At 47.3% G+C, this 19,864-nt stretch overlaps 15 non-coding genes across 15 annotated transcripts; 5 read left to right on the top strand and 10 right to left on the bottom strand.

The window, feature by feature from the left end:
• Positions 1-413: 413 nt before the first annotated feature.
• On the bottom strand, positions 414-485 carry Trnap-ugg. The gene has a single exon. It is a non-coding gene; the product is annotated as a tRNA-Pro (tRNA).
• Positions 486-2,129: 1,644 nt separating this feature from the next.
• Positions 2,130-2,201, bottom strand: Trnap-cgg. Its single transcript has one exon. It is a non-coding gene; the product is annotated as a tRNA-Pro (tRNA).
• Positions 2,202-2,436: 235 nt separating this feature from the next.
• Trnav-uac lies at positions 2,437-2,509 on the top strand. The gene has a single exon. It is a non-coding gene; the product is annotated as a tRNA-Val (tRNA).
• Positions 2,510-3,110: 601 nt separating this feature from the next.
• Positions 3,111-3,182, bottom strand: Trnap-ugg. The gene has a single exon. It is a non-coding gene; the product is annotated as a tRNA-Pro (tRNA).
• A 1,642-nt stretch (positions 3,183-4,824) lies between these two features.
• On the bottom strand, positions 4,825-4,896 carry Trnap-cgg. Its single transcript has one exon. It is a non-coding gene; the product is annotated as a tRNA-Pro (tRNA).
• A 235-nt stretch (positions 4,897-5,131) lies between these two features.
• On the top strand, positions 5,132-5,204 carry Trnav-uac. Its single transcript has one exon. It is a non-coding gene; the product is annotated as a tRNA-Val (tRNA).
• Positions 5,205-5,805: 601 nt separating this feature from the next.
• Positions 5,806-5,877, bottom strand: Trnap-ugg. Its single transcript has one exon. It is a non-coding gene; the product is annotated as a tRNA-Pro (tRNA).
• A 1,643-nt stretch (positions 5,878-7,520) lies between these two features.
• Trnap-cgg lies at positions 7,521-7,592 on the bottom strand. The gene has a single exon. It is a non-coding gene; the product is annotated as a tRNA-Pro (tRNA).
• Positions 7,593-7,827: 235 nt separating this feature from the next.
• On the top strand, positions 7,828-7,900 carry Trnav-uac. Its single transcript has one exon. It is a non-coding gene; the product is annotated as a tRNA-Val (tRNA).
• Positions 7,901-8,501: 601 nt separating this feature from the next.
• Positions 8,502-8,573, bottom strand: Trnap-ugg. The gene has a single exon. It is a non-coding gene; the product is annotated as a tRNA-Pro (tRNA).
• Positions 8,574-16,277: 7,704 nt separating this feature from the next.
• Trnav-uac lies at positions 16,278-16,350 on the top strand. The gene has a single exon. It is a non-coding gene; the product is annotated as a tRNA-Val (tRNA).
• Positions 16,351-16,951: 601 nt separating this feature from the next.
• Positions 16,952-17,023, bottom strand: Trnap-ugg. The gene has a single exon. It is a non-coding gene; the product is annotated as a tRNA-Pro (tRNA).
• Positions 17,024-18,667: 1,644 nt separating this feature from the next.
• Positions 18,668-18,739, bottom strand: Trnap-cgg. Its single transcript has one exon. It is a non-coding gene; the product is annotated as a tRNA-Pro (tRNA).
• A 235-nt stretch (positions 18,740-18,974) lies between these two features.
• Trnav-uac lies at positions 18,975-19,047 on the top strand. The gene has a single exon. It is a non-coding gene; the product is annotated as a tRNA-Val (tRNA).
• Positions 19,048-19,648: 601 nt separating this feature from the next.
• Positions 19,649-19,720, bottom strand: Trnap-ugg. Its single transcript has one exon. It is a non-coding gene; the product is annotated as a tRNA-Pro (tRNA).
• Between the last annotated feature and the right edge of the window lie 144 nt (positions 19,721-19,864).

Below are 19,864 nucleotides of genomic sequence, written 5' to 3' on the forward strand. Positions count from 1 at the left end.
TAATCCGGTTCTTCAGGGCTACTTCAAGTGCGCTTGCTACTGGCTTTCCTGAGCTCACCCTACTCGCCTTGTCACAGCTCTGTCAAAGTGTGATGCTAACTAATAATGAGAAACTCTTAGCCACGCTCAATCTTACATGCCACCCCTTGGTTGTTGCCGTCGCTAGTAAGATGAGGGTAGACTGTCGCACAATTAAGCTGAATCTCCACTCACGGTGCACATATCCCGCAAAGACAACCTTGTTTTCCGTTGCATGCAAAATTACCGTCTGCCTTTCTACCGAATTCCACCTACGTACTTTACTGGTGCCGCATTCTTGTTATATCCACGTGCTATAACAGGCGTCTACTCTTCATTGAGGAGCTGCAACCGGGGCTGAGTTCCACCTACGCTTCAGCACGGTCAAAATGGCAGGGCTCGTCCGGGATTTGAACCCGGGACCTCCTGCACCCACAGCAGGAATCATACCCCTAGACCAACGAGCCACCTGGCTGGAGCAGTCAAGTTAATCTCAAGTAGTGGGCCTCACAGGGAACACAAACTTTCACGCGAATTCGCAAGATAAACGCTTTCTGCAGGCAGCACTCACCACTGTTGAGAAGAATATTAAAGGCAACGAATAAAAAGCGAAATAACTTCATCGAGCACTGCTTATGAACAGCCGGCAGTGCCTCAGTTTCGGTATGTGGTTTCTCAGGGTTAAGAGGAGGCGAATGCACTAAACAAAAGAACATCGGGAAACCAAGCACCAACTCATAACGAAAAGATTGCAAAATATACTGCAAGCAAAATTTCCAGAAGACGGATACTGAAGACGCCGCAGACAAAAGAATTATTCTATGCAGTAACGATTATCTAGGAAGCGTGAATTGCATGTGCTGCTCCACCACACAACTTCTTTTGATACTGTTTTACTTATTCTAAATTTTCATTACCTGATCGTCTCTAAAATACTGTGCGGTTATCACCTGGTTTCCAACAGCGATAGTAGTAAGTAAATCGACTACAAAGTCTTTCAAAGTAGGTCAGACACAAAAAAAAAAAAAAATCGGAGCTGCGTGTAGCTCATGTCATTCTGCTTTCAATCGTGAATCTCCGGCTGGGAGTAGTGGCGTACTTTTGTAATCCAAGCTTCTGGGAGGCCGTTGTGTGGGAGAGATCTGGAAACAACTACAGATTCGACCGTTCCACGAGCTCAGGAACGGCCGCGATGCCTTCATCGAGCTCTGCAGATCGACAGATGATAGTGTGGAAATTTCGGCAAGCGGTGGCTAAGGGTTAAGAGAAGCCAAACACACTAAACACAAGAAAGTCGGGAAACCGAAGCACACAACTCATAACGAAAAGATTGCGGAATGCAGTGCGAAAGCAAAACTTCGAGAAGACCAACTCTGAAGCCATCGGCGAGCTAGGAATTATTCCGCACAAGAAGCGATCATGTAGGAGGAGCGAGCCGAGGCTGTCGCTCGACCACACAATAAATTTTTGCTTAATCCCAATTTGCAGTACCGGTTCGACACTAGAATACTGCGCCTTGGTTCTTCCAAAAGCGATAGTAATAAGCACGTCGACTGCAGTGTCATTTGGGGTAGTGAGTCAGACATGGAGAGGATATGGGGCGGGTGGAATATGCAACGACAGGGGCATTGCAGGGCGGCCGCCGGCTCGTTGCGCTGTAGCGCACCGGTGCCGGCGGCGGCCTGGCTGGGCTGCTGGTGCCTCCATGTAGAGCTGCCGCCGAGCCCAGGCAAAGTGCCGCTAACGAAGCGATTGCCTTTGGTGACATCTTTTGCAATAACGACTGCGCGAATCGACGGTATCTCGTAAGGAAGGAAAGAGCAGCAGCTGCCGCCGAGCCCAGGCGCCGTGCCGAACACGCAGAAGGTCCCCGGCTCGATTGCGGGCGGAAACCCGTTTTCGTCGCACTCAGCAAGACACTTGCTACGATCTCTACTGTGACCATTTAAATCAACTTCAAACGTTCCATCAGCAGGGTGCACATGGCTCAAATGAAACATGAAACGGTTTCAGAACTGGTTGTCGGATTTTAGCGCTGACTTGGAGGCCTGGAAATGCGCGAAACAGCCACCGCCATGCGATTTGTTACCACACCGTTGTACAAAACGCAAGGGCTCGTCCGGGATTTGAACCCGGAACCTCCTGCACCCGAAGCAGGAATCATACCCCTAGACCAACGAGCCTATTCGTTCCGAATACGCACTGCATGTGAATGACGCCACCTTTGATGGTCTCACCATGTAGGGCTGCAGCTCAGCCAGCGTTCTCCCTGTCTGTCGCGGTTGGATTGTTTTCATCGACGTCTTTTACTGCAGGAACTTCGCGAATCGGAGGGAGCTCGTAGCCGATGCCCTTGCTAACACAGAAGAAAAACTGTTGCTATTACGAGTCTCCGGGTGGTACATGAAAAGAACCGTCGTTTCCGTGGTGTAGCGGTTATCACGTCTGCTTTACACGCAGAAGGTCCCCGGTTCGATCCCGGGCGGGAACACAACAATTTTAATCTATATTTCGGATTTCATTTCCGAGATGACCTCACGTCCGCGTATGCAGAGACAAGCAATGTTGTATGCTAGACGGATAGGGCGTCATTTTACTGTCAAATACTGTAGCTCTCTTATTGCACCGGTATTTGGTAACTGAGAACGCCCCTAGCTCCATTATGGCTGGCAAAATTTATAATCCGGTTCTTCAGGGCTACTTCAAGTGCGCTTGCTACTGGCTTTCCTGAGCTCACCCTACTCGCCTTGTCACAGCTCTGTCAAAGTGTGATGCTAACTAATAATGAGAAACTCTTAGCCACGCTCAATCTTACATGCCACCCCTTGGTTGTTGCCGTCGCTAGTAAGATGAGGGTAGACTGTCGCACAATTAAGCTGAATCTCCACTCACGGTGCACATATCCCGCAAAGACAACCTTGTTTTCCGTTGCATGCAAAATTACCGTCTGCCTTTCTACCGAATTCCACCTACGTACTTTACTGGTGCCGCATTCTTGTTATATCCACGTGCTATAACAGGCGTCTACTCTTCATTGAGGAGCTGCAACCGGGGCTGAGTTCCACCTACGCTTCAGCACGGTCAAAATGGCAGGGCTCGTCCGGGATTTGAACCCGGGACCGCCTGCACCCACAGCAGGAATCATACCCCTAGACCAACGAGCCACCTGGCTGGAGCAGTCAAGTTAATCCCAAGTAGTGGGCCTCACAGGGAACACAAACTTTCACGCGAATTCGCAAGATAAACGCTTTCTGCAGGCAGCACTCACCACTGTTGAGAAGAATATTAAAGGCAACGAATAAAAAGCGAAATAACTTCATCGAGCACTGCTTATGAACAGCCGGCAGTGCCTCAGTTTCGGTATGTGGTTTCTCAGGGTTAAGAGGAGGCGAATGCACTAAACAAAAGAACATCGGGAAACCAAGCACCAACTCATAACGAAAAGATTGCAAAATATACTGCAAGCAAAATTTCCAGAAGACGGATACTGAAGACGCCGCAGACAAAAGAATTATTCTATGCAGTAACGATTATCTAGGAAGCGTGAATTGCATGTGCTGCTCCACCACACAACTTCTTTTGATACTGTTTTACTTATTCTAAATTTTCATTACCTGATCGTCTCTAAAATACTGTGCGGTTATCACCTGGTTTCCAACAGCGATAGTAGTAAGTAAATCGACTACAAAGTCTTTCAAAGTAGGTCAGACACAAAAAAAAAAAAATCGGAGCTGCGTGTAGCTCATGTCATTCTGCTTTCAATCGTGAATCTCCGGCTGGGAGTAGTGGCGTACTTCTGTAATCCAAGCTTCTGGGAGGCCGTTGTGTGGGAGAGATCTGGAAACAACTACAGATTCGACCGTTCCACGAGCTCAGGAACGGCCGCGATGCCTTCATCGAGCTCTGCAGATCGACAGATGATAGTGTGGAAATTTCGGCAAGCGGTGGCTAAGGGTTAAGAGAAGCCAAACACACTAAACACAAGAAAGTCGGGAAACCGAAGCACACAACTCATAACGAAAAGATTGCGGAATGCAGTGCGAAAGCAAAACTTCGAGAAGACCAACTCTGAAGCCATCGGCGAGCTAGGAATTATTCCGCACAAGAAGCGATCATGTAGGAGGAGCGAGCCGAGGCTGTCGCTCGACCACACAATAAATTTTTGCTTAATCCCAATTTGCAGTACCGGTTCGACACTAGAATACTGCGCCTTGGTTCTTCCAAAAGCGATAGTAATAAGCACGTCGACTGCAGTGTCATTTGGGGTAGTGAGTCAGACATGGAGAGGATATGGGGCGGGTGGAATATGCAACGACAGGGGCATTGCAGGGCGGCCGCCGGCTCCTTGCGCTGTGGCGCACCGGTGCCGGCGGCGGCCTGGCTGGGCTGCTGGTGCCTCCATGTAGAGCTGCCGCCGAGCCCAGGCAAAGTGCCGCTAACGAAGCGATTGCCTTTGGTGACATCTTTTGCAATAACGACTGCGCGAATCGACGGTATCTCGTAAGGAAGGAAAGAGCAGCAGCTGCCGCCGAGCCCAGGCGCCGTGCCGAACACGCAGAACGTCCCCGGCTCGATTGCGGGCGGAAACCCGTTTTCGTCGCACTCAGCAAGACACTTGCTACGATCTCTACTGTGACCATTTAAATCAACTTCAAACGTTCCATCAGCAGGGTGCACATGGCTCAAATGAAACATGAAACGGTTTCAGAACTGGTTGTCGGATTTTAGCGCTGACTTGGAGGCCTGGAAATGCGCGAAACAGCCACCGCCATGCGATTTGTTACCACACCGTTGTACAAAACGCAAGGGCTCGTCCGGGATTTGAACCCGGGACCTCCTGCACCCGAAGCAGGAATCATACCCCTAGACCAACGAGCCTATTCGTTCCGAAAACGCACTGCATGTGAATGACGCCACCTTTGATGGTCTCACCATGTAGGGCTGCAGCTCAGCCAGCGTTCTCCCTGTCTGTCGCGGTTGGATTGTTTTCATCGACGTCTTTTACTGCAGGAACTTCGCGAATCGGAGGGAGCTCGTAGCCGATGCCCTTGCTAACACAGAAGAAAAACTGTTGCTATTACGAGTCTCCGGGTGGTACATGAAAAGAACCGTCGTTTCCGTGGTGTAGCGGTTATCACGTCTGCTTTACACGCAGAAGGTCCCCGGTTCGATCCCGGGCGGGAACACAACAATTTTAATCTATTTTTCGGATTTCATTTCCGAGATGACCTCACGTCCGCGTATGCAGAGACAAGCAATGTTGTATGCTAGACGGATAGGGCGTCATTTTACTGTCAAATACTGTAGCTCTCTTATTGCACCGGTATTTGGTAACTGAGAACGCCCCTAGCTCCATTATGGCTGGCAAAATTTATAATCCGGTTCTTCAGGGCTACTTCAAGTGCGCTTGCTACTGGCTTTCCTGAGCTCACCCTACTCGCCTTGTCACAGCTCTGTCAAAGTGTGATGCTAACTAATAATGAGAAACTCTTAGCCACGCTCAATCTTACATGCCACCCCTTGGTTGTTGCCGTCGCTAGTAAGATGAGGGTAGACTGTCGCACAATTAAGCTGAATCTCCACTCACGGTGCACATATCCCGCAAAGACAACCTTGTTTTCCGTTGCATGCAAAATTACCGTCTGCCTTTCTACCGAATTCCACCTACGTACTTTACTGGTGCCGCATTCTTGTTATATCCACGTGCTATAACAGGCGTCTACTCTTCATTGAGGAGCTGCAACCGGGGCTGAGTTCCACCTACGCTTCAGCACGGTCAAAATGGCAGGGCTCGTCCGGGATTTGAACCCGGGACCTCCTGCACCCACAGCAGGAATCATACCCCTAGACCAACGAGCCACCTGGCTGGAGCACTCAAGTTAATCCCAAGTAGTGGGCCTCACAGGGAACACAAACTTTCACGCGAATTCGCAAGATAAACGCTTTCTGCAGGCAGCACTCACCACTGTTGAGAAGAATATTAAAGGCAACGAATAAAAAGCGAAATAACTTCATCGAGCACTGCTTATGAACAGCCGGCAGTGCCTCAGTTTCGGTATGTGGTTTCTCAGGGTTAAGAGGAGGCGAATGCACTAAACAAAAGAACATCGGGAAACCAAGCACCAACTCATAACGAAAAGATTGCAAAATATACTGCAAGCAAAATTTCCAGAAGACGGATACTGAAGACGCCGCAGACAAAAGAATTATTCTATGCAGTAACGATTATCTAGGAAGCGTGAATTGCATGTGCTGCTCCACCACACAACTTCTTTTGATACTGTTTTACTTATTCTAAATTTTCATTACCTGATCGTCTCTAAAATACTGTGCGGTTATCACCTGGTTTCCAACAGCGATAGTAGTAAGTAAATCGACTACAAAGTCTTTCAAAGTAGGTCAGACACAAAAAAAAAAAAAATCGGAGCTGCGTGTAGCTCATGTCATTCTGCTTTCAATCGTGAATCTCCGGCTGGGAGTAGTGGCGTACTTCTGTAATCCAAGCTTCTGGGAGGCCGTTGTGTGGGAGAGATCTGGAAACAACTACAGATTCGACCGTTCCACGAGCTCAGGAACGGCCGCGATGCCTTCATCGAGCTCTGCAGATCGACAGATGATAGTGTGGAAATTTCGGCAAGCGGTGGCTAAGGGTTAAGAGAAGCCAAACGCACTAAACACAAGAAAGTCGGGAAACCGAAGCACACAACTCATAACGAAAAGATTGCGGAATGCAGTGCGAAAGCAAAACTTCGAGAAGACCAACTCTGAAGCCATCGGCGAGCTAGGAATTATTCCGCACAAGAAGCGATCATGTAGGAGGAGCGAGCCGAGGCTGTCGCTCGACCACACAATAAATTTTTGCTTAATCCCAATTTGCAGTACCGGTTCGACACTAGAATACTGCGCCTTGGTTCTTCCAAAAGCGATAGTAATAAGCACGTCGACTGCAGTGTCATTTGGGGTAGTGAGTCAGACATGGAGAGGATATGGGGCGGGTGGAATATGCAACGACAGGGGCATTGCAGGGCGGCCGCCGGCTCGTTGCGCTGTAGCGCACCGGTGCCGGCGGCGGCCTGGCTGGGCTGCTGGTGCCTCCATGTAGAGCTGCCGCCGAGCCCAGGCAAAGTGCCGCTAACGAAGCGATTGCCTTTGGTGACATCTTTTGCAATAACGACTGCGCGAATCGACGGTATCTCGTAAGGAAGGAAAGAGCAGCAGCTGCCGCCGAGCCCAGGCGCCGTGCCGAACACGCAGAAGGTCCCCGGCTCGATTGCGGGCGGAAACCCGTTTTCGTCGCACTCAGCAAGACACTTGCTACGATCTCTACTGTGACCATTTAAATCAACTTCAAACGTTCCATCAGCAGGGTGCACATGGCTCAAATGAAACATGAAACGGTTTCAGAACTGGTTGTCGGATTTTAGCGCTGACTTGGAGGCCTGGAAATGCGCGAAACAGCCACCGCCATGCGATTTGTTACCACACCGTTGTACAAAACGCAAGGGCTCGTCCGGGATTTGAACCCGGAACCTCCTGCACCCGAAGCAGGAATCATACCCCTAGACCAACGAGCCTATTCGTTCCGAATACGCACTGCATGTGAATGACGCCACCTTTGATGGTCTCACCATGTAGGGCTGCAGCTCAGCCAGCGTTCTCCCTGTCTGTCGCGGTTGGATTGTTTTCATCGACGTCTTTTACTGCAGGAACTTCGCGAATCGGAGGGAGCTCGTAGCCGATGCCCTTGCTAACACAGAAGAAAAACTGTTGCTATTACGAGTCTCCGGGTGGTACATGAAAAGAACCGTCGTTTCCGTGGTGTAGCGGTTATCACGTCTGCTTTACACGCAGAAGGTCCCCGGTTCGATCCCGGGCGGGAACACAACAATTTTAATCTATTTTTCGGATTTCATTTCCGAGATGACCTCACGTCCGCGTATGCAGAGACAAGCAATGTTGTATGCTAGACGGATAGGGCGTCATTTTACTGTCAAATACTGTAGCTCTCTTATTGCACCGGTATTTGGTAACTGAGAACGCCCCTAGCTCCATTATGGCTGGCAAAATTTATAATCCGGTTCTTCAGGGCTACTTCAAGTGCGCTTGCTACTGGCTTTCCTGAGCTCACCCTACTCGCCTTGTCACAGCTCTGTCAAAGTGTGATGCTAACTAATAATGAGAAACTCTTAGCCACGCTCAATCTTACATGCCACCCCTTGGTTGTTGCCGTCGCTAGTAAGATGAGGGTAGACTGTCGCACAATTAAGCTGAATCTCCACTCACGGTGCACATATCCCGCAAAGACAACCTTGTTTTCCGTTGCATGCAAAATTACCGTCTGCCTTTCTACCGAATTCCACCTACGTACTTTACTGGTGCCGCATTCTTGTTATATCCACGTGCTATAACAGGCGTCTACTCTTCATTGAGGAGCTGCAACCGGGGCTGAGTTCCACCTACGCTTCAGCACGGTCAAAATGGCAGGGCTCGTCCGGGATTTGAACCCGGGACCTCCTGCACCCAAAGCAGGAATCATACCCCTAGACCAACGAGCCACCTGGCTGGAGCAGTCAAGTTAATCCCAAGTAGTGGGCCTCACAGGGAACACAAACTTTCACGCGAATTCGCAAGATAAACGCTTTCTGCAGGCAGCACTCACCACTGTTGAGAAGAATATTAAAGGCAACGAATAAAAAGCGAAATAACTTCATCGAGCACTGCTTATGAACAGCCGGCAGTGCCTCAGTTTCGGTATGTGGTTTCTCAGGGTTAAGAGGAGGCGAATGCACTAAACAAAAGAACATCGGGAAACCAAGCACCAACTCATAACGAAAAGATTGCAAAATATACTGCAAGCAAAATTTCCAGAAGACGGATACTGAAGACGCCGCAGACAAAAGAATTATTCTATGCAGTAACGATTATCTAGGAAGCGTGAATTGCATGTGCTGCTCCACCACACAACTTCTTTTGATACTGTTTTACTTATTCTAAATTTTCATTACCTGATCGTCTCTAAAATACTGTGCGGTTATCACCTGGTTTCCAACAGCGATAGTAGTAAGTAAATCGACTACAAAGTCTTTCAAAGTAGGTCAGACACAAAAAAAAAAAAAAAAAATCGGAGCTGCGTGTAGCTCATGTCATTCTGCTTTCAATCGTGAATCTCCGGCTGGGAGTAGTGGCGTACTTCTGTAATCCAAGCTTCTGGGAGGCCGTTGTGTGGGAGAGATCTGGAAACAACTACAGATTCGACCGTTCCACGAGCTCAGGAACGGCCGCGATGCCTTCATCGAGCTCTGCAGATCGACAGATGATAGTGAGGAAATTTCGGCAAGCGGTGGCTAAGGGTTAAGAGAAGCCAAACACACTAAACACAAGAAAGTCGGGAAACCGAAGCACACAACTCATAACGAAAAGATTGCGGAATGCAGTGCGAAAGCAAAACTTCGAGAAGACCAACTCTGAAGCCATCGGCGAGCTAGGAATTATTCCGCACAAGAAGCGATCATGTAGGAGGAGCGAGCCGAGGCTGTCGCTCGACCACACAATAAATTTTTGCTTAATCCCAATTTGCAGTACCGGTTCGACACTAGAATACTGCGCCTTGGTTCTTCCAAAAGCGATAGTAATAAGCACGTCGACTGCAGTGTCATTTGGGGTAGTGAGTCAGACATGGAGAGGATATGGGGCGGGTGGAATATGCAACGACAGGGGCATTGCAGGGCGGCCGCCGGCTCCTTGCGCTGTGGCGCACCGGTGGCGGCGGCGGCCTGGCTGGGCTGCTGGTGCCTCCATGTAGAGCTGCCGCCGAGCCCAGGCAAAGTGCCGCTAACGAAGCGATTGCCTTTGGTGACATCTTTTGCAATAACGACTGCGCGAATCGACGGTATCTCGTAAGGAAGGAAAGAGCAGCAGCTGCCGCCGAGCCCAGGCGCCGTGCCGAACACGCAGAACGTCCCCGGCTCGATTGCGGGCGGAAACCCGTTTTCGTCGCACTCAGCAAGACACTTGCTACGATCTCTACTGTGACCATTTAAATCAACTTCAAACGTTCCATCAGCAGGGTGCACATGGCTCAAATGAAACATGAAACGGTTTCAGAACTGGTTGTCGGATTTTAGCGCTGACTTGGAGGCCTGGAAATGCGCGAAACAGCCACCGCCATGCGATTTGTTACCACACCGTTGTACAAAACGCAAGGGCTCGTCCGGGATTTGAACCCGGGTCCTCCTGCACCCGAAGCAGGAATCATACCCCTTTTTTTTTTTTTTTTTTTTTTTTTTTTTAGGGCCTCCCTTCTCCCCTCACAGCCCTTCCAAACGCTCACCTTGTTTTGCCTTCTTCGGCTAGCTTCTTTGCTTTTGTCGTTTTTATTATTATTATCATTGTTATTATGAGTCCATCCTTCTACCAAAATTTTTTTTTACTTTTTTTTATTGTATGTACTTTTTTAAGTTTTTGATGCCAGGTCCTCATTTTTCTTACTTTCTGCGAGTGCTCGGCCACTTTTTCGTGTTTTGTATTTTTTTGTTTTATTTTATTTTTATTTATTTTTTTATTTATTTTTTATTTTATTTTATTTTTTTTATTTTTTTTTTTTTATTTCGGCTTCTTAATTTTTTTTTCTCTGTAAGCTAGATGTCTAAATTACCTTAGCTAACAGAAATGAGAAATAAATGTTTCTTCTTAATATTAATTAAAGGTAATGAATCTTCCTCTTGCTAATGGAAAGGTAAGTATATTAAAATAAACTGATACGTGAAGTCTCTCATCTTCATAAGGAAAACATAAAATCTTGCAACCCCTTGAAGAACGTTTTTTTAGAACTTAAAACTTCTCCGCGTATGGCATAAGATAAAAAAAAAAAATAAAAAATAAAAATACAATACATAAAACTTGATGTCTAATTTCTACATGAGGATATAGTCCTGTGCGTCTTGCCACAGACTTGATTTCTTTTCTGCTGTGTCTCGTGAAAGGATCGAAGACATTCCGGTTCCAGGTATCTGTAATCGTGCAAGGCTGACATCTCTGAATTCCGTACCAATCTTAATCTGTCTATTGTTCTCTGTTTAATTTTATTCCATGATTCTATTTAGGAAGCATGCGTAATTTTTTTTGTAGTCTTTTGTCCGCATGAGATGATGGTGCTGAGTTGTTAGATACACCCAATAATCTTCTTTGCTTTTATTTTCTGCCTTCAAGATATAGTGCACAGTGTGCCCTTTTAGCCAGTTAACAGCATTTCTTTTCGTATCAGGGTATGGCACTGCGTCTGGAGTCAGAAAATCTGCGGCGGTGAAAACGGTTGGAGATGTTCTGTTAACGGTCGCTAATTTCTGCTTAACTATATGCCATATGTCTCTTACTCTTTCACACACGAATCGGTGTTCTTCAGTGTCAAGAAGGTTACATGACGCGCACAAGGGTGAATTTGTGAGATGTATAGCGTGCAATTTGGAATTAGTTGAAATTTTCCTGTTGACTGCATTATACCAAGTTGCTTTCACCTTAGAGGGTAAGTTCCGATCGTCGATATTTTTCCAAATTGCAGACCAGTCGTTGTTGGGGTATTTTCTTTCAATAATATTTCCGTCCTTAGCTTCCATCAAATATGTATAGATGTCCTTTACTCTCTTCAACTGCTGTTCTGAGAGCCTCGAGGAGATATAACTGTACTCAACGAGAAAAGTTTTCAGGTGACAAAGACCAGCTGGTATATGCTTCACATCTATAGGCGGCTGCATGCTTGTTGGAGCAATTTCATTCAGCAAGTGGGCCGTTAAGCTGTCGGGCATCTGTTTCCATTGCTTGCACATTCGACACACATATAACGCTCGTGACCTGTAACTGACATCAACAAGGTTTAAACCTCCTTTCCTTGTTGGGAGTGTTAGTGTATTGAACTTCACTTTGAAAATGTTGCCTTGGCATACAAAGCTTCCTATCGCGGATGAAATTCTTCTGGCTGTTTCTAATGGCATCGGAAAAGCTTGGACAACATAGTTAAGTTTGGATGTTATATACACATTTACTAGTTTGATTTTCTGTATCTCGTCCAGTTGCCTCATACTGTTTCCTTGTACAGATGCTCGTATGCTTGCAAGTTGTTTTTTATAATTGACGGCAATAGTGTGTTGGATGTTGCTCCTAAATTCAATACCCAAACATTTCAATGTGGATACTTCCGTCAATTGTCCCCGATTTTGCATGGATATTCCTCTGCCTAGGTTCATGATGCCTGACTTCCTTTTATTTAGTTTGGCGCCAGAAGCAAGTTCATATGTGTGTACAATCTGAAGAGCTTTCGCCACTTCATCTTCATTTATAACCAGGACGCCCACATCATCGGCGTAGGCGTTGCACACTATTTTCTTGCCGTTTATACACAATCCTTGCAGGTGATGCGTGAGTGTCGCGAGGAGAGGTTCTATTGCTATTGCGAAAAGGGCCATTGACATTGGGCAACCTTGACGTACGGATCCAGTCAGTTCAATCTCTCTACTTAGTTGGCCGTTTATCATTATTCGTGCTACACTGTTTTTCAGAATTTGTTGAATAATCCTCACGAATCGTGGTGGGAATCCCATTACTTCCATGATACCAAGAAGATACTTATGATCGACCCTGTCAAACGCCTTCTCGAAGTCTAATGACACTAAAGCACATTTTATTCGGCATACATTTGCGGTTGATATTATATCCCTATATTCGCATATATTCTGATAAATGTTTCTGTCTTTGCCTACACATGTTTGGTACGTGCCAGTTACAGAGTTAATAACCATTTTTATTCTTCTTGCTAATACGCGGGCCATAATTTTGTAATCACTGTTGAGTAATGTTACTGGGCGAAGGTTTTCAATCGCTTTGCTAAGTGAGTTTTTAGGAATTAGAACTATGATCCCTTCAGGAAATTCTTTGGGAGCGGCAACAGTGCCACTCATGATTTCGTTGTACATACATAGCAACTTGCTTTTCATTTGTGGCCAGAACACTTGGTAGAATTCCACGGGGATACCGTCAGGTCCTGGAGACTTATTTTTAGGACTCTGTGCTATTGCGTCTTTCAATTCGTCCTCTTCTATTTCGGCCATGAGATTTTCTACTTGCTCTGTACTAATTCGTCCTGATACGTTTCTAACAAGATCACGCCGCGCCTCGTCGACGGTAGGTTTGTTGGACATCATATCTGAGATATATTTATGAACAGCGTTTTGAATTTCATGCTGTTTTGTGTGCCTGGTCCCATCAGGTAACTTAACTTCTGTCAGTATTTTTCTGTTTCCTCTCTTATTCTCACGCATTACATGGTACATAGCCGTTTCTTCCCCTTCTACAATGTTGCGTAGTCTCGCTCTGACTTTAAAACCTTCTGACTGTCGCCGCTTCAGCGCCAAAAGTTTTGCTTTGACTTTCTGAATCCGGCTAAAGTTCTCCATTAATCGTGTGTCCAAGGTGTACAGGTCTCTAAGGCAGCTAAAATAAAATTCAGTCGTCTTTTTAATCCAGAAACTTTTCTGTCGCGAGTAATCCATCAGCATTCTTCTTATTTTAGGCTTCGCACATTGTAACCACCAAGCTATGGCAGAACTGTATCGCGGGAATCGTTTCTCGCATTCTTGCCACACATTAGTAAATGCTACGCGACATTCCTCATCTTGGAGATGTGTAATGTTGAGTTTCCATACGCCCCTCGCTCGGTAAGTCTCTTGTTTTTCCAAATTTACTGTGGTGATGTACGCGGCATGGTCAGAAAACATAGTGGGCCAGACCTCAGACTGGAGTACATGGTTCTTAAGGTTGGACGACACGTAAATTCTGTCTAGCCTGCTTGCTGAGTGACTGTTAAAATATGTGAAACCGGCCTGTGCGCCATGGGTATGTTCCCAGGTATCGGTTAACTGCATTTGGTGGACTATTCTTTCCAGTTCTACGGACTTGTTGAAATTCGGTGTCTGGTCTTTCGGGCTAAGTACAGAATTAAAATCGCCGGCTAGGATTATATAATCTTGACGTGTACCGAAGAGATGAACGATTTCCCTTCTAAAAAAATCCGCTCTAGCACGCCTGTTATTGTTGCCTGACGGTGCATAAACGTTGATGATGCGGGCATTGTTAACAGTCACTGCAACCCCTCTGCTGTTTTCAAGTTTTGCTATTTGTGTGACACGGATGCCTTCTTTCGTGAGAATTGCGGTTCCCAGCTCTGCACCGTAACCGGGGTTTATTGTGGCGTTGTATCCACGTATCTTCTCTAATTTAATATCTGTTACTTCCTGTAACAGTAGTATATCAACGTCAGCAGCGTATAGAAAGTCTTGCAGATGTTGTAAATGCAGGGAGGAGCGTATCTTATTAATGTTCAACGTAGCGATTTTGTAGGCTTGCGCTGCGTTCATATTGTCCTATTCATTACCGAAGTCAGTATTCGTCATACGAAGTGCTGTCGGAGGAAAATCCTTTTTCACATGTATGTTCCGGCAATGATGTATTCATCGCCTTCAGTTGATCTCTTGGGGCAGAAGTCTGTTCCGTTCCTCCAGTTTCGTTCAATTCTTCATCTTGATGCATTTCATCCGATTCATCAGCCCAGGTTTTGTGTTGATTAGCTTTCGATGTCTCTTTTTCTGCATTTATAGTATCAGGGAAAACCTTGTCTGCATCGAAATTTACTATCAGCTTCAACCTCTCGTTTGACGACTGCTCCGTTGACATGGGGCATGGTGTATTTGATTTGGCTTGCAAGGGGTCAGGTGCCTGCATACTCAGAACCGGATTACGATGTTGTTCTTCATGCAGTTTGTTGCTAATCTGCTTTGCTTTTTCTCGCAAAGGGGGTGCCAGTTGTTCAGCTCCCTTATGAGCTAGTCTCCTCTTTTTATGTTTCCTTGGAGGACTGACTCTTGGGGAGGTTTCATCGTTTTCCATTACATCTTGGGATTCTTGCGCTCGGTCTTGTTCTCTGGCAAGTGATGGGTTGGTTTCCTTGTGGTTTTCTGGAGACTGCTCATTCTGAAGGACTATAACCGGTTCAGGAGTTTGTTCTAATTGAACAGAGATATTTGGTTCTTTTTCTTGACTCTTTGGCTGTGTTGTCGCCGTCGAGTCGCTAACTTCCATTATCACTTCATTGTCGCGAGCTGCATCATCCTGGGTAGCGTCCCGAGTAGCGTCAGGAGCGTCACGCGTATGGAGCTGTCCAGCGGCTGCCGCTGCGTAAGTTACAGGCAACGTTGACATGGCCGGGGGTCTCACTGCTTCGCCCGCAGGTAGCTGGGCCACTCGGCGTTGTATACACTGCGAGCGGACATGGCCTGTGCCGCCGCAAGACGCGCAGGTTCTTGGCTGCCCATCATATATTACTATAGCCCGATAACCACAAACATTTATATACGAGGGTATGTGCTTGTGTAAATCCACTCGCAGTTGCCTGATACCATTCAAGACGGGGAATTTGTGAGCAGGAGACCACTTTTCTGCAAAATTGCTAATTATTCTCCCATAAGGAGCTATCACGGAATTGATCTGCTCAGCGGTGATTTCAAATGGTAGCTCAAAGATACGGACAGTTCTTAATCCAAAGCCAGCATGCGTAACACGAACTTCACTAACATTGCCATCGTGATGTTTGAACTTAAATGTTCCGCCACTAGATTCAACAATTTTGTCACACAATTCCGTGTTTTTAAGCTTGACATACACAATACTACTCACAATTGAAAGGTGAATACCTATAATATCCTCAAACGAAATTTTCACAACTTCTTCTAACCACGTCTCAATTTCGAACGAATTCGGTCTCTGCCCTTTCTGGTCAAAAACAAATTTCAATGTGTCTCTCCTATTAGGCTGATCCATCTCTCCTTCTAATATGAATCCATCAAGAGTCTCAAATAACGCAGTAACTACTGCAACAGGCGCTTGACTTACCGAGCGGAGCACAGCAGACCGCAGCGCACAGCACACGCCGGAGGTCCGCACACCACGGCCGCCAAAAGCCGACTGGACCAACGAGCCTATTCGTTCCGAAAAACGCACTGCATGTGAATGACGCCACCTTTGATGGTCTCACCATGTAGGGCTGCAGCTCAGCCAGCGTTCTCCCTGTCTGTCGCGGTTGGATTGTTTTCCTCGACGTCTTTTACTGCAGGAACTTCGCGAATCGGAGGGAGCTCGTAGCCGATGCCCTTGCTAACACAGAAGAAAAACTGTTGCTATTACGAGTCTCCGGGTGGTACATGAAAAGAACCGTCGTTTCCGTGGTGTAGCGGTTATCAAGTCTGCTTTACACGCAGAAGGTCCCCGGTTCGATCCCGGGCGGGAACACAACAATTTTAATCTATATTTCGGATTTCATTTCCGAGATGACCTCACGTCCGCGTATGCAGAGACAAGCAATGTTGTATGCTAGACGGATAGGGCGTCATTTTACTGTCAAATACTGTAGCTCTCTTATTGCACCGGTATTTGGTAACTGAGAACGCCCCTAGCTCCATTATGGCTGGCAAAATTTATAATCCGGTTCTTCAGGGCTACTTCAAGTGCGCTTGCTACTGGCTTTCCTGAGCTCACCCTACTCGCCTTGTCACAGCTCTGTCAAAGTGTGATGCTAACTAATAATGAGAAACTCTTAGCCACGCTCAATCTTACATGCCACCCCTTGGTTGTTGCCGTCGCTAGTAAGATGAGGGTAGACTGTCGCACAATTAAGCGGAATCTCCACTCACGGTGCACATATCCCGCAAAGACAACCTTGTTTTCCGTTGCATGCAAAATTACCGTCTGCCTTTCTACCGAATTCCACCTACGTACTTTACTGGTGCCGCATTCTTGTTATATCCACGTGCTATAACAGGCGTCTACTCTTCATTGAGGAGCTGCAACCGGGGCTGAGTTCCACCTACGCTTCAGCACGGTCAAAATGGCAGGGCTCGTCCGGGATTTGAACCCGGGACCTCCTGCACCCACAGCAGGAATCATACCCCTAGACCAACGAGCCACCCGGCTGGAGCAGTCAAGTTAATCCCAAGTAGTGGGCCTCACAGGGAACACAAACTTTCACGCGAATTCGCAAGATAAACGCTTTCTGCAGGCAGCACTCACCACTGTTGAGAAGAATATTAAAGGCAACGAATAAAAAGCGAAATAACTTCATCGAGCACTGCTTATGAACAGCCGGCAGTGCCTCAGTTTCGGTATGTGGTTTCTCAGGGTTAAGAGGAGGCGAATGCACTAAACAAAAGAACATCGGGAAACCAAGCACCAACTCATAACGAAAAGATTGCAAAATATACTGCAAGCAAAATTTCCAGAAGACGGATACTGAAGACGCCGCAGACAAAAGAATTATTCTATGCAGTAACGATTATCTAGGAAGCGTGAATTGCATGTGCTGCTCCACCACACAACTTCTTTTGATACTGTTTTACTTATTCTAAATTTTCATTACCTGATCGTCTCTAAAATACTGTGCGGTTATCACCTGGTTTCCAACAGCGATAGTAGTAAGTAAATCGACTACAAAGTCTTTCAAAGTAGGTCAGACACAAAAAAAAAAAAAAATCGGAGCTGCGTGTAGCTCATGTCATTCTGCTTTCAATCGCGAATCTCCGGCTGGGAGTAGTGGCGTACTTCTGTAATCCAAGCTTCTGGGAGGCCGTTGTGTGGGAGAGATCTGGAAACAACTACAGATTCGACCGTTCCACGAGCTCAGGAACGGCCGCGATGCCTTCATCGAGCTCTGCAGATCGACAGATGATAGTGTGGAAATTTCGGCAAGCGGTGGCTAAGGGTTAAGAGAAGCCAAACACACTAAACACAAGAAAGTCGGGAAACCGAAGCACACAACTCATAACGAAAAGATTGCGGAATGCAGTGCGAAAGCAAAACTTCGAGAAGACCAACTCTGAAGCCATCGGCGAGCTAGGAATTATTCCGCACAAGAAGCGATCATGTAGGAGGAGCGAGCCGAGGCTGTCGCTCGACCACACAATAAATTTTTGCTTAATCCCAATTTGCAGTACCGGTTCGACACTAGAATACTGCGCCTTGGTTCTTCCAAAAGCGATAGTAATAAGCACGTCGACTGCAGTGTCATTTGGGGTAGTGAGTCAGACATGGAGAGGATATGGGGCGGGTGGAATATGCAACGACAGGGGCATTGCAGGGCGGCCGCCGGCTCGTTGCGCTGTAGCGCACCGGTGCCGGCGGCGGCCTGGCTGGGCTGCTGGTGCCTCCATGTAGAGCTGCCGCCGAGCCCAGGCAAAGTGCCGCTAACGAAGCGATTGCCTTTGGTGACATCTTTTGCAATAACGACTGCGCGAATCGACGGTATCTCGTAAGGAAGGAAAGAGCAGCAGCTGCCGCCGAGCCCAGGCGCCGTGCCGAACACGCAGAAGGTCCCCGGCTCGATTGCGGGCGGAAACCCGTTTTCGTCGCACTCAGCAAGACACTTGCTACGATCTCTACTGTGACCATTTAAATCAACTTCAAACGTTCCATCAGCAGGGTGCACATGGCTCAAATGAAACATGAAACGGTTTCAGAACTGGTTGTCGGATTTTAGCGCTGACTTGGAGGCCTGGAAATGCGCGAAACAGCCACCGCCATGCGATTTGTTACCACACCGTTGTACAAAACGCAAGGGCTCGTCCGGGATTTGAACCCGGAACCTCCTGCACCCGAAGCAGGAATCATACCCCTAGACCAACGAGCCTATTCGTTCCGAATACGCACTGCATGTGAATGACGCCACCTTTGATGGTCTCACCATGTAGGGCTGCAGCTCAGCCAGCGATCTCCCTGTCTGTCGCGGTTGGATTGTTTTCATCGACGTCTTTTACTGCAGGAACTTCGCGAATCGGAGGGAGCTCGTAGCCGATGCCCTTGCTAACACAGAAGAAAAACTGTTGCTATTACGAGTCTCCGGGTGGTACATGAAAAGAACCGTCGTTTCCGTGGTGTAGCGGTTATCACGTCTGCTTTACACGCAGAAGGTCCCCGGTTCGATCCCGGGCGGGAACACAACAATTTTAATCTATATTTCGGATTTCATTTCCGAGATGACCTCACGTCCGCGTATGCAGAGACAAGCAATGTTGTATGCTAGACGGATAGGGCGTCATTTTACTGTCAAATACTGTAGCTCTCTTATTGCACCGGTATTTGGTAACTGAGAACGCCCCTAGCTCCATTATGGCTGGCAAAATTTATAATCCGGTTCTTCAGGGCTACTTCAAGTGCGCTTGCTACTGGCTTTCCTGAGCTCACCCTACTCGCCTTGTCACAGCTCTGTCAAAGTGTGATGCTAACTAATAATGAGAAACTCTTAGCCACGCTCAATCTTACATGCCACCCCTTGGTTGTTGCCGTCGCTAGTAAGATGAGGGTAGACTGTCGCACAATTAAGCTGAATCTCCACTCACGGTGCACATATCCCGCAAAGACAACCTTGTTTTCCGTTGCATGCAAAATTACCGTCTGCCTTTCTACCGAATTCCACCTACGTACTTTACTGGTGCCGCATTCTTGTTATATCCACGTGCTATAACAGGCGTCTACTCTTCATTGAGGAGCTGCAACCGGGGCTGAGTTCCACCTACGCTTCAGCACGGTCAAAATGGCAGGGCTCGTCCGGGATTTGAACCCGGGACCTCCTGCACCCAAAGCAGGAATCATACCCCTAGACCAACGAGCCACCTGGCTGGAGCAGTCAAGTTAATCCCAAGTAGTGGGCCTCACAGGGAACACAAACTTTCACGCGAATTCGCAAGATAAACGCTTTCTGCAGGCAGCACTCACCACTGTTGAGAAGAATATTAAAGGCAACGAATAAAAAGCG

The sequence above is a fragment of the Schistocerca americana genome, chromosome 2, assembly GCF_021461395.2.
Source record: "Schistocerca americana isolate TAMUIC-IGC-003095 chromosome 2, iqSchAmer2.1, whole genome shotgun sequence".
In the NCBI taxonomy this organism is placed as follows: Eukaryota; Metazoa; Arthropoda; class Insecta; order Orthoptera; family Acrididae; genus Schistocerca; species Schistocerca americana.